Source organism: Prunus dulcis, unplaced genomic scaffold, assembly GCF_902201215.1.
Source record: "Prunus dulcis unplaced genomic scaffold, ALMONDv2, whole genome shotgun sequence".
Classification (NCBI taxonomy): domain Eukaryota; kingdom Viridiplantae; phylum Streptophyta; class Magnoliopsida; order Rosales; family Rosaceae; genus Prunus; species Prunus dulcis.
This window is the reverse complement of record NW_023010469.1, coordinates 1-13611: the sequence shown is the minus strand read 5'-3', so window position 1 is coordinate 13611 and position 13611 is coordinate 1. Positions and strand designations below refer to the sequence as shown.

Genomic DNA, 13611 nt, shown 5'->3' with positions numbered 1-13611 from the left:
TACAAGGAAAATCCCTTTTAGCGACGAAACAAGATGGTCGCTATAACACCAAATTTCGTCGCCAAAGATAAATAGCGACGAATATTTTTGGTCGCCAAGGTCGTCGTTCAAAGCTCGTGGCTAAAAGGACCGTGCGACGAAACAAAATTTCGTCGCTGAAATATTTTAGCGACCAAACTTGTCGTCGCTAAACAGCTCCCGGTTGGTCGCCTATAGAGAAGGAGTTGCCACCAAAATACCAAAAATTCCCACGAACATGGAATTATTTGGCGACGAAATAAATGTTTGGTCGCCTAAACATTTCAGCGACGAATTTTTGGTCGTGAAAGATGTACTTTATTTGTCGCATATGTTAGTTGGTTTGGTTATTTTCAGAATGGGCGACGAAATAGATTAGTCGCCAAAACTATAGATATTGGTATTGTCAATTGAGAGATGAAAACTAATTTGTCGCAAAAAAGTGTATTATTTTTTTTAAAAAATAATTATTTATATTTTAAGCTTTGTAACAGAATATTATTTACTCCACAAAGTTTTTGAAAAACAGTAAATAGATGAAATTAATAGAAATAGCATAATTACTATTCAAAAGATACTAGCTGTTTAAGCACATGTCAATGTATGCTAGGTACAAAAACCAACAAGTGGCTAGATACAAAAGCCCCTAGAACCCCCAAGGTAGGCTAGATACAAAAACCATCAAGTATGTAGATGTACACACAACTTAATGACTATTTCCAATATCATCAAGATCCTCATAAACATTACGTGAACCACCATTATTACCTTGATCATCATCACAAGGAGAATCACCAACATGCTGGGACAGAACACCTAAATGTGAGGGTAAACGACCATCATGGGTTCGCATCCACTCAATGACATCCAAAAGTTTACCCACTATGCCCTGAAGCTCACTTACTGTGCCTTTCAACTCACCAACTGTGCCTTCAAGTTCCTCAACCTTTTGCTCTGTAGCAAAAGAGGAGGCAACTCCACCACTATGCGAACTCTCCATTCGAAGACTAGAACACAAGCCTCGAATCCTCTTGCCCTTTGCAACCCCAAGTTCTACAATCATGATCTCTAATTGTTGTGGGATAGGGAGTGTGACTTGATCTAGTGGAGTTCCTGAACTCTCTGCCACTTGTTGCTTGGCCTTCTCATACTCTTCATTCATCTTCTTCTACAAAAAGAAGCAAAATAAAGATAAGTAAATATATATAAATGCATAAAAAGAATGAAGTAAATGGTACGCCAGTACGACCAATTTTGTTCATAAACTAGCAATGCCAATTATCCTAATCAAACAGTCACAAAGGAAAAAAAAAAAAAAACTTGAAGCAAATAATGAAAGGAAAAGGCACATAAAAATGGAATAGATCTCTTTGGATATGCAAATTGCAGAAAGTTTGAAAATACTCACAGATCTTATAAAGATTATTTTCTGCATCTCCTGAAAGCAACAACAATACAAACAAGAAACTTCCAAAAACAGGGATTATAAATATTTGCCCAGCAACATGGCCCCCTCATAATTGGGCCTAAATTTTAACTTCTAAGAGCACAACGGGTTATTAGAACTGAATTTATTTAATAGGTGTTTGGAAATTGGGCCTTCAAAGAGGAAGAGAAGTACAACTGCAACAGCTCTGTTTCAAAACAATCTTAGCATGCACTTTTGGTCATCAATATATAAGATCATGGAAAATTTAGAAAACTCAGACACATATTTTCATTGTGTTTCTAATTAATTAGTTCTATTTGCAATGGATAAAGCCTTTATATGATGCTAAAACCAAAGTACACAATTAGCATCTAAAATAATGGGTCATCAAAAACTTGCATGACCAGTCAGTTGATTTTTTGGATTGCAGATTATGCAAGTCAATAGTTAATTGTCAGTAGGTTTATGTATTCCTTACCCCTTTAATTTCAGCAGCCTCATTGATCCACATGCTCTTACCCTTAAGAATATGCATGTTGTTCCAATTGCTAATGTATGTAGGATTTTCACCCTTCTACATTTTCCCAACAAAAAGAAAATGAGAAATACTTGAAATTATTGCAATATAATAAATAAAGAAAGATTTAAAGTGACCAGAAATTATAAACCTCTCTAGCAGCTTCCATATGTTTTAGGAAAGGACGTGACCCCCTGTATGATCAAACTCTTTCTTTTTTCTGTTCTAGGCATTGGTCTTGCAGCGTTTCTGTTTTGATTAAATACATGAATTGTTATTTCTTTTTTTCTATTTGATACTTAGAATAAGTTCCCAACCAAAAAATGAAAATTGCAGCTGTTATGATACATTAGATACCTGATATTGCTCATTTGTGTGCAACGTATCGACCAAATAATGCCACTCTTCTAGAGTCCTTCGAGTACCAAAGATCTTTTCAGGGGTAGGTGTTTCTCGTGCAAGATCAGGGGCAGAAGCATATTGCTTATAGTGTCTGTGGAGCTTTGCTTTCCATTCTTTATAAGTTGAGTGCATATGGTTAGTAATAAATTTCCATATATCCGGATCTGTTAAGTCCACATCAAACATAAACTAATATCAATTAACCATAAACAAAACAAGTATTAGTTATAATTTTCAATGCAAATAGAAACATTGAAGGACAAATTTTTCAGTTCCCACTAGAATACAATGAAGAATTGAAATAAAAAGAGGGCTAAATGAACAAAATTAAATTATAATCAAAGAAGAATATAAGATTACCTGCAATCCCAATGCCATATATTTCTTCGTCTCGAAGCTCACTTTTTTCATACCTAAAACATTCAATGGAGATTTATTGCAAGTGATTAACCCAATCTCGGAGACGAACAGTTTCTAAGCTTCAATAGTCGCCATCAATTTCTGGGATGGATCCATCCGTATTGGAATCAAACTCTTCCTCTTTTTCACAACATCACAAGTGCCAGCCCCACAGTTCGGCCACGAGTGTTCTTCATCTGTGAAGAAGTTTGAGTATGCATTCCCTCATCTAGACGACAAAAATTCAAAAAATCAGTAACTAGAGTGCACAAAATAAAGGTATAAAAATTAAGTGCACAAAATATGGTATCAGTTACCCTGTTGGCTGGAACCCCCTTCTGAGGCTGATGAAGTACCTTCTTGTGGCTGAGTTGATTGTTGTTGTGGCAGCCGACATGGTTGCTCAAGTGGCTGTGGTGGTAGTAGAGTTAAAGTTTTCTTCTTCTTATTGTTATTGTTGCTTAAGGTAGCAGCCCTCGTAAGTGTCATTCTACACTTACAAACACATAAACAAAGAGAGAATACAACAATATACTACTAGATCATTCCTTGAAAAAATAAAAATAAATGATTGAACATCATACTTCAACTGTAATGACATCGATTCTCATCACAAACGTGCTTTAGATAAATGAATTATTCATCAAAAAATGATTAAACATCATGCTTTATCAATAGGGAAGGAAAATAACACGCACATGCAATTTCATTTACATGGGGAGGACATATGCAAACCTTAACTCGAAGATATTTCTTCAATATACAGACCTTACAGACCTTACCCCTTAAAACACATTAAGGAAAACATATAGTAACTTGAAGATAATTAAGAAACATTTAGTGGCTAAACAAAAGACAACCTAACACTTCAATCCAAATCACTATAATCGTCACTGTGCACCAAATATCCAAGATAAAAGTCTCAACATAAAACCAAATGGTTCAAAGTAATATTGTAATCAACACATCCACCTTATACAGTTATAACATGTACAATGAATAAAGTCAGGCTTAAGGTCACATGTCTCTCATGTAGTATATGAATTATCTGAAATTAGTAATTAGGCTCTTCATCTCAATTCCAGAACAAATTATTATTTTTTACAGTTCTTAATCATATATACCCTAAATAATTATAAAAACCATTTCAAATTAACAAAAATTTACCCTTGAAGCTAATTGAATGACCTTGTTTAAAATTCAAGATACCAGTGATCATCACATAAAGCCAAAATGGTTTGTTAAAAATTAAAAATTTTAAAAAAAAGTGGCTGGAAGAGCTTGAAAAGGATTTCCAAAACAACCAAACCAACATTGAAGGATGATACTCCATCAGTTAAATTCTATTGTCCAATTCAGTGGTACTACACTTAGACACCGATACTAAGGGATAGAAAAATAAGTGCTAAACTGACGAGTTAATCTATGGGGGGATAGAAAAATAAGTGCTAAACTGACGAGTTAATCTATGGGACGATGACCCTGCAGCTAGCTTATATATAAAATATAGAGACAACTATGCAGCTAGCTTATATCTAAACTATAAAGAGAACTCAATAAGCTACATTGGCAAAAAAAATCAATAATAATAACAAAAACAAATGCTCACAGACAAAGGCAAAGGAACCTTGAAACGAATACACACCCACATGACCAACTTCCAACTTCTAACTTTTTACTTCAATTATATAAATGAATTGTTATATTCTTTCTTCCAACAGATAGTAAACAAATTCGGATTTAATCCAGAAGTATCAAGCAAACATTAAAGACTTGGAAAATAATTAAAACATAAAAAATGAATTAACTGGGTACGTGTGCAAGTGAAACATCTCAAATTTGACACAGAACCCACATCAAATGCAAAACAGGGCATTCATATCAGGCACAAAACCATACTCAAATTTGACATAAAACCCACAATAACCACTTGAAAAAGAAAAGTCATTGTATTCAGAAAACTTGGACTGTTGAATGTTCAAGCATTTAAGATATCAAAAAGGAAAAATCAAGCACTGAAATTCAGTTTCGATTTAAATTCCTGGGTATCTATTTCCGAGTTTCCTTGATTATTTTCTCAGCAACCAAATGGAATCTACAATTGAAAATCGGCGCTCAAAAGAAAATGAAGGTAAGCGAGACAAGGTAGACTCACCAGAAGCTTTCCGTTGAAACATGCATTGAGGAGGACTTCGGTGATGGAGTTTTCAGATGGCCGTCGATTCCTGACCGTGGTAGGGAAAGTCATGCGAGATGGAGGATTGCTCTGCCGACGTCAGTGGAGGATTGCTTCACCAATGTGATAGCAGCGGAGAGTGGGTCTGAGAAGGAAATAACGAGTTGGGAACTTTTTGTATTTATACTCTCTAGATTAGCCCCAAAAACTATTTGGTCGCCAATTTGCTAACATACTTAAAACAACATCGTTTTATGGCAAGCACAATGATCTGCGACGAAAAACAAATGGTCGCCGACCCCACGAAAATTTTTAAGCGCCAATTCTAACTTAGCGACAACACATTAAAACTCAACGACCCAATATTTTCGTCGCCACAACATTTAGAGTTTCGCGCTCACCCAATTCAGTCAATCGCGACCAAATATATGTTTGGTCGCCAAGTACTTGCCTAACCACCAAAAAATTTCGTCGCCCTTAGCTGATAAATTAGTCGCTATTTAGTTGACTCAAGTCAAGACGAATGTCTAAAAATCACGAACTTTTTGGCGACTTACTGGGAAAATTTCGTCGCTGATGCGCTTTTTGGAGACCAAAATATTGTGCATCGCTAAAAATTTCGTCGCAAAAGAGGTTTTTCCTTGTAGTGATAATTGCCCCACGAGTTCTTTGGTACTCGAACTCGTGTGGAGCGAGTAATGCGGATCAGGTGGACTAAGGTCCCCTGAATCCTGCGAGTTGCAGCTCGGATTGACCTCGTGTCACTGAGACCTGCGAGTATGTGTCACCCATGGTGATGCAGGAATTGACGGATATAAGGAATTGACGGAAATAAAGGGTACACCTAGGTAGTAGTTTTCAACTGTTTTCAATGCCTTAAGAAATTAATGTGTACCATGAGTATGCTTCGCTTCTATATATGTATACTTATATGAGTGCATTGATTTCAGAAATAAAGAGAATAATTGAATTTGTACAGCTGTTTTTATCCAATAGGGTTAGCATGTTCATATGCTATTTTCTAAACTTTGTTTTTGGGTCCACTCACACTTTTTAATGTTTTACGCCCCCAGGCAATAGACATGCACAGGAATCCACCACCGGGCTGTTTTCCACCTTCCGCGCCTTTCCTTGATGTACGACTTTTGTTTGTAAAAGGATTGATTCCTTTGTAAATTCATAGTAGTCGCTCTGATGTTTTTCCCTAGACTTAGAATTGAACTGTTGGAATGTATATATATGTATGCTAGCAGTTGGTTGTATATATATATACACTTGTTTGGCAGGTGTGAATGTTTTGGTATTGAGCCAGTTACAAGGGAAACTCTGCCAGTTTTTCGGTAGAAGTCAATCTTGTGATTTTATCGTGCTTTGCATAAAAGGGCAATTAGGTCATTTGTGCCCGACATCTGCCAGGTGCCGGACACTCACAGGGTCTGGCTCAGATTCCAAAGCGGAATTTGGATCGGGACCTGTCATACTCCCCTGAAGCTTGATTGATGATTAGCTGGGAATCTAAATTGATGGCCAACCTCTTGATCGTGAGTTCTTTTATCATGCGCAATTAGGCTAGCAATGCCTTGTATTCTGCTTCGTTGTTGGAGGCTAGAAAGCCCAATGCGATGTCTTGCTTCAATAAAGTTTCATCCGAGATAATTATGACGACACCTGCTCCATATCTGTTGTGATTTGACTCTCCATCTATGTGTAACTACCACATGTCCTTGGGTAGGTCAGGTTCGATGGAGGAGGTCTTGTCTGGTCTCGAACTTTCCTTGTTTCTGTTGACCAATTTCCCGTCTTCGGCTAAGAATGGAGTGAATTTTGCAACAAAATCTGCTCAAGCCTGTGCTTTTATAGCAATCTTCGGCCGGTAAAAGAGGTCATACTGACTTAATTCCATGGCCCATTTCATGAAGAATCGATCTCAAAGGAAATAATGTCATGACGATGATTCGGTGAGCTTGCTAGTAGGGAATTAGATAGTATTTAATAAATGATTATAAGGTGGATATTCTTTGGCCAATAAGTTTGCAATGGGATAGTATTTCGGGAAATACCGCAAAATACCATCAAGACCAAACTTACTTCTCCAAATACCATCCTTGTTCCGACAATTTGGGAATACAATCTATAAATACATACTTATTGGGCCCTTATCACTTTTTCTCCTAGTTCTCTCTTCCTCTTTCAACGCTTTCTCTCTCTCTCTCTCTCTCTCTCTCTCTCTCATTGTGGAGAACACAAAATCTAGGCAAACTTGGCCCTTAATTAATGCATAATTATATATCATTTTGTATTATCCTAGCTTATCTTTTGCTTATGGTTTTGGATGAAACTTGTGCTTTTAACCCTCTTTTGTCTTGGTTTCAATATACTAAGCTTTAGGATTCATTTAATGCATTTTGGAGTCAAGAAATAGCTTATGGAGCATGAGAGCATAATTCATTCAATTCGAGCATATTAAGGGCTGGTTGATATAAGAGGAATATGAGCTTAAGGACATATCCAGTTTGGGCTACACTCCCTTGTCAGCCCAATTTCATAGGTCACTTTTCAAGCCTTATTGCAGCAACACAGACAGCCCCAATGAGGAGACATTGTTGATTGAAGTTGGTCCAATGGGTGTCTATTATAGCATATCCAAAAGTGAGCCCTCAGCCTACCAAACACTGAACCATGCTCAGGAGGACTTTAATAGACAACTACCAGCTGATGAGCCTTATGTTCCACATCTCCCTTGAGCCATGTGCCTCACCTTAGCTGCACTTGACTTTAGACCTAATATGCATATTCTGCAAATTAGGGAGGCATTTCAGCTTGGGAAGTCTCAAGGAGCATAATGAGATATGCTTAAATATGGGAAACTTGTTTGCACAAATCATGGAGCACTTTCCATGATTTAGGGAGGTTGTCTTACACCAGCCAAGGGGAGAATGAATTTGGAGCTCTATAAATAGAGAGATGTACACTCATTCATAAGGACACAACACACAATACACATTCAGAAATCACCCTCAAACACTCCCGCAACTCTAAACACTCTAGGAATTAACCAAAAAACTCTAAATAGCTCCAAATCACCAACACTGTCACAGGAAGCCTCTTTGTCATTTCCCTACGAATTTCTTCTTTCTCAACCATAATCACTCATCCAATTCATCCCAACTCACCTCCTTAACCTTCATACATCCTTCTAGACATGAAGAAGCTCTTAGAGAAATACTGAAAATTGGTTTATTTGATTGGAAATACATCTGTCGGGTTTGAAATGTGATTTGATTGGAAATTGGTTTATTTGGGATTAATGAGATTATGGGATTTCCATGGATTATTATTTATTTATTATTATTATTAAAGTATATGGATTTGGGTTTTGGACTATGGTGATGTTGGATTTGGGATTTTGGTTATGGAATTTGGAATTTGGATATATTTTGAGATATGGGATTTATGGCTACGCACCATTTGTTGTACCTTCAACTTGTTTGTTGTGGAAAGGATGATGGAATTATGGAAAAGAATTAAAGTTGGTCTTTGGGACCCATTAGGCACCAACGATATAATTCTTTTGGGAAATAGCTTAAAATGCCACCTTTTTTTATAATTTTAACTAAAAATACCACCCTTTCCCAATTTTTTTACAACTACCACATATAAATACATCTTTATTGTGGAATGATTGTACCCATATCAGTTTTTCAGAAATTGGGTTCTCTCTCAACTCTCTTGGCTCTATCTCTCTCTTCGGCCCTTCTCTCTCCCTCGTGTAACTCTCTCTCTATCCGACGCAATCGTCTTTCTCCCTCAGCAGTGGCCATTCATCCAAGCTTAACTCCACGGTTCACATCCACGAGGTACTGTTCATCTTCATTTTCTTTGAAATTTGGGGTTTTTGTGAATTTGGTTTATGGTGTATGGATTTGTAAGAAATTGATTTAGGGGGTTCTTCGAAATTGGTTTTGGGTTTTAGGGTTTAGGGGTTGCTCAGAAACTGGTTTAGGGTTTATGGGTTTCTTTGAAATTGGTTTAGGGGTTTCTCTAGGGTTGAGGGTTTATGGGTTTCCATGAACTGGGTAATAACTCACACCCACTCTCACTCACTCGCAGACACTCTTCACAAAAATCAAACTCTTCATTTTGTCACAGAAAGTTTGGGCTTTGTTCACCTTTGTCTGGGTAAGTCCCAACTATCTATATTTTTTGATGAGATTTTAAGCTCTGGGCTCTGTGATTTCTACAAGAATTAATTCCACAATATTCTGATTTAATTGTTCAAATCAAAGCAAAGGAAGGAACGTTGTTTATGGATGGGGAATTGTCAAAAACGACTTCTGGAATCTACATGCTTATAATCAAATTTTGCATATGGATTTATGGGATGGTTTTGGGTTCCCTGTAATCTTTTGAGAATGTTTTGTTTATGGCATTTTTAAATGGGCTTGATTTTTGGTTTGGTAGAATGCATTTGATTGTGGTTTGGGTGATAGAGTGGTGGAGATGCAGATGGAGGTGTGGGTACTTTGTCTCTGTTAAAAGGAAATTGCAGGTTTATGGTTTGGTTTAAACAATTGTGTGGCTGTGTGTTCGCTTTAGGTGTCAGTGTCGTGATGCAAAGGAGACTGTGTTTCTAGATTTAAATTCAGTGTTTCTATGTACATAATTGGGTGATTTCTTAATATTTCTATTAGGTTATTTCAGTTTGTTTTCTGTTTGATTTGGAGAGCTGCGCTTGGCATGATTGTTTTCTTTAAACTTGGTTGATTTAGGTTTGGCCAGAAGGTGCTGGCAATGGCTACAGCGACATATCCACCACCACCACTGTATTATAAGCTCTACAAAGATTACTTGCAAGATCCCAAATCAGCTCCGGAGCCGCCCTCTCCGATTTAAGGGACATGCATTTGTTATGGTGACAATTACACTATGAGCTTTTCTCATTCTTTGCATTCTTCCTGTCAAAATTTATATAAACTGTGTAATTTGATTTCTGAAAATTGCTTTTGTCACTAATGACTAGATGCTAGAAGTTTTTGTGAAAAGTAAAGTTTGTTGAATTTACTGTTTGAAGAATGCCATCTCTCCTTTATAGCAGTTGCTTTAGCCAGGAATGTCATATATGACCTTTAAAGTTGTTGGCTTTGAATGTTGAGTTTGGAAAATATGTGTAATTCTATAATCTACTGTGTTGATGTTATCAATGTATGATTTCTTTGTTTTCCTTGTAATCTCTTCTTAATTAGTTTTATCTTATTTTATATAGACTGATGACATTCTTCCGAGCTTGGAAGATCAGGGAGTGCATCAACTGTATCCAAAAGGCCCAAACATTGGTATGCCTCCCTCCGTTCTAGTTTTAATTATTTGTATTGTCATGTGAAATTACTGCTCTTGAAATTTCTGATTGATTGCCATAGTTTTCTAGGCTATGGCGTATATCCAATCCATACTAGAAAATGTTGTCATGCATGATAAATCCGACATTATGACTAAAATATGATCCCTTAATGAGCCTTCTTTAGTGCAATACAGATGTCCTCTCTAGAAAGGAGAAGAGTGTTAGGGGGTATGTATCATCTGGTTTGCAGAGCATGATTTTATTGATAATAACTAAAAAGAAACAAATAAGAACTGCCTGTGTACATGCGTGTATGTCTGTTTATTCTAGTGTTTATATATATATATATATATATATATATTGTGCATATGCATGTGTTTGTTTTTCGCCTCTAAAATGTTTTATGCTTCTCTGACAAAAATTGTGATCCTTCTTAGATTTTAAGAAGGAATTGAGGTCACTTAACAGAGAATTGCAGCTGCACATTTTGGAGCTGGCTGATATTCTTGTAGAGAGACCATCATAGTACGCGAGGAGAGTGGAAGATATATCTCTTATCTTCAAGAACTTGCATCATCTTCTCAACTCATTGCGTCCTCATCAAGTAAGATAGTTTTGGGTCTTAGAATGCACTGTATTGGTTTGTGTTTTGAGGTACTTTATTTTGTAATGTATTTTATCAAACAGGCTAGGGCAACGTTAATTCACATTCTAGAACTTCAGATACAACGTCGTAAACAAGCTGTGGAGGATATAAAGAAGTATGCTTTCAACAATTACTGGAAATATTTGTGGTCTGAGGCTGAAATGTTTTGCTTTGTTTTCCAAAACAGTTGAAAGAAAATTTCTTTGTCCTTCGATCATTTAAATGAATCGCTTATATAGCATTTTATTTAGAGTAAAAGTACTTGAATCTACTAGGCTATTCTTTTGGTGCATTGTAGAAGTTGTTGTAGAAAACTCCCCTGTTCTTGTATGTGAGGCATCGAAATGTTGATTTTTAGTTTCTTTCAACCTTGAATTATGAGGTTAAAAGTAAACTGCGGTGTGTGCATGGTCAGTGTAAGAGTTCGAAGATGCATATAAATTCCTTAAATCTACTGGTATTGTGACTGTGTAATCAATCTGCCATGTGGATTGGATGTTACATAATTGCTTGTGACTATTTGCTTCACTTTCTTGTTTAGGAGGAGAGAAGAAGCACGGAGACTTCTCAAGGAGTCTATTGGAATGTTGGAGGACATCGATGCATCTTTTGTGCTAAAGTAAGGGCGTGTGCTCATGTTCGTTCTGCCGCCGATTGAAGCCTCTTGGACAGTTGCATCTCAATACCTTCATCATGCTTCATGTATTAGAAAAATTATAGGTTCAATTGTCATTGTAATCAGAGTAAAAGCAATTTGATAGCGTGCATGATAGTGTTCTCTCTTGCTCTGCTGCTATGAAATTCTTATTTTACAGATTGGCAAAGAAGAAAACATAGTTTCGACAAAGTCAATAGATCATTACAAGAACCCTAGAATACACTAGCGGAACTAGAACAAAGGCTACAGTGGGCTGTAGCCTAGGGAGGTTTTGGGGTTAAACAAAAATCAAACCTATATATTTGCCTCATTTGAAATGCAGAGCAATAGGCTCTTTAAATTGTAGTCTGTAATGGATGTCGGATGTACTTAAAGATGTCGGATGTACTTAAAGATGTCGGATGTCCCCACTGATACTTAAAGATGTCGGATGTACCCCCTCCAAACGAGCATGTCAGTTACCCTATTGCATGTGTATTGTACTAATATTGCCTTTGTATTGATAGATATTGTATGCATATTGCCACCCTATTGCATCTATATTGTGCTAATATTGCTGTTGTATTGCTGTTATATAACTCTAATATTGCCTCTCTAGTGCATGTATATTGGCCACATATTGCCATTATATTGTATGTATATTGAGTACGGCTTATCAATGGGTTTACAATTTAAGCCCTACTTCATTCAAAAAGAAGACGAGGACGAGAACGAAACAACGTGCCTTTCAAAAACAGGCAATCAGATGCATAATAATTGCACCGTAAGACATTGTAAGAAATTATTTTTAAAAATAATGTACACAAAAAGGAAGGTATGAATAAATATGCAAATGTTTCGTGATGGGTTGAAGAAAAGGATGATTACATTTGGTGGTTTGATTATGTTTGGTGATACGATATGTTCTTCATCTTAATCTTCTTCATATATGTACTTGTTGTATTATTAATTCACACAAATTCATCTCGTAATCATCCAACTATTAAAGCTAAGTAAATGAAATGAAACAAAAGAAGAAGCCCAAAATAAACAGAAACAGCAATTTCTAGCACTCTTTTATCGCCTCTCTATCACTAGTGTATCACCAACCTATCACCAGTTTATTGCGTTTTAGGCAGAAACAAATTATGCACTTCCTCTGTTTTTTTTTTTTGACATATGTCCATTGTTTGACCTCCATTTTCCTGTAAGGAAAACAAAGAACACATGAATTTAATTTGGAATGGATAGATAGCTTTCCATTAAACCTTTTGACAAAAAAAAAAGTAAACAGCAGAGCTTCTCCTAGCAAGCAAAGGCAGGATTGAGGTGATGACCATTAGTTCAAACATTATGTGATCTAATAGGGATAACTAATTTTGGGAACAAGTAATGAATCTTCAAAACGATAAAGAACAACTAGTAAACTAATTTATGCATTTTAACTTTGCACGGGTCATAGCGCTGAACATGATATTTGGTAACCATCTCTATACTTAGGGGTCACAGTGCTCAACATGATATTTGGTAACCATCTCTATACTTTACAGTTATGAAATTGACATGTACATTTCTTTTCCCCAAACCAAAGGTTTTTAAAAATTCCACAAAGTTTATGTATAATACTTGACTGTATGCAAACTCAAAGAATTCGATTAATGTATGAATAACAAATAATTCTTCATATATGCAAAAGTCAACCACATGACTTGAAATTAGAAATTCTCACTGCACACAAATCCACCATTACTACATACAAATAAACATCCACAATTCCATAAGGCAAAAGGCAAGTTCTAAGGGATACACGGAAAGAAAGAAAAAAATATTTCCAAGAACAGCCAATGAGAAATAATGTTACAGACCAAAAGCAAACAAGGCAAAGTTAAACCACCATTCTTAAGACAAAAAGCACCAGACAATTTCTATTTATTGAATCAACTCACAGAAAATGGTCGATGTGTATCACTTCAGGTCTCTCTTTGTCTAGATCAATTCATTAATTTGCCATTGCACTTCTGATATCTAGGAAAATCCATTGGCTCAAAA

General features: G+C 36.3%; 1 pseudogene; it reads left to right on the top strand.

The window, feature by feature from the left end:
* Positions 1-9732: 9732 nt before the first annotated feature.
* Positions 9733-11548, top strand: LOC117613658 (annotated as a pseudogene).
* Positions 11549-13611: the final 2063 nt, after the last annotated feature.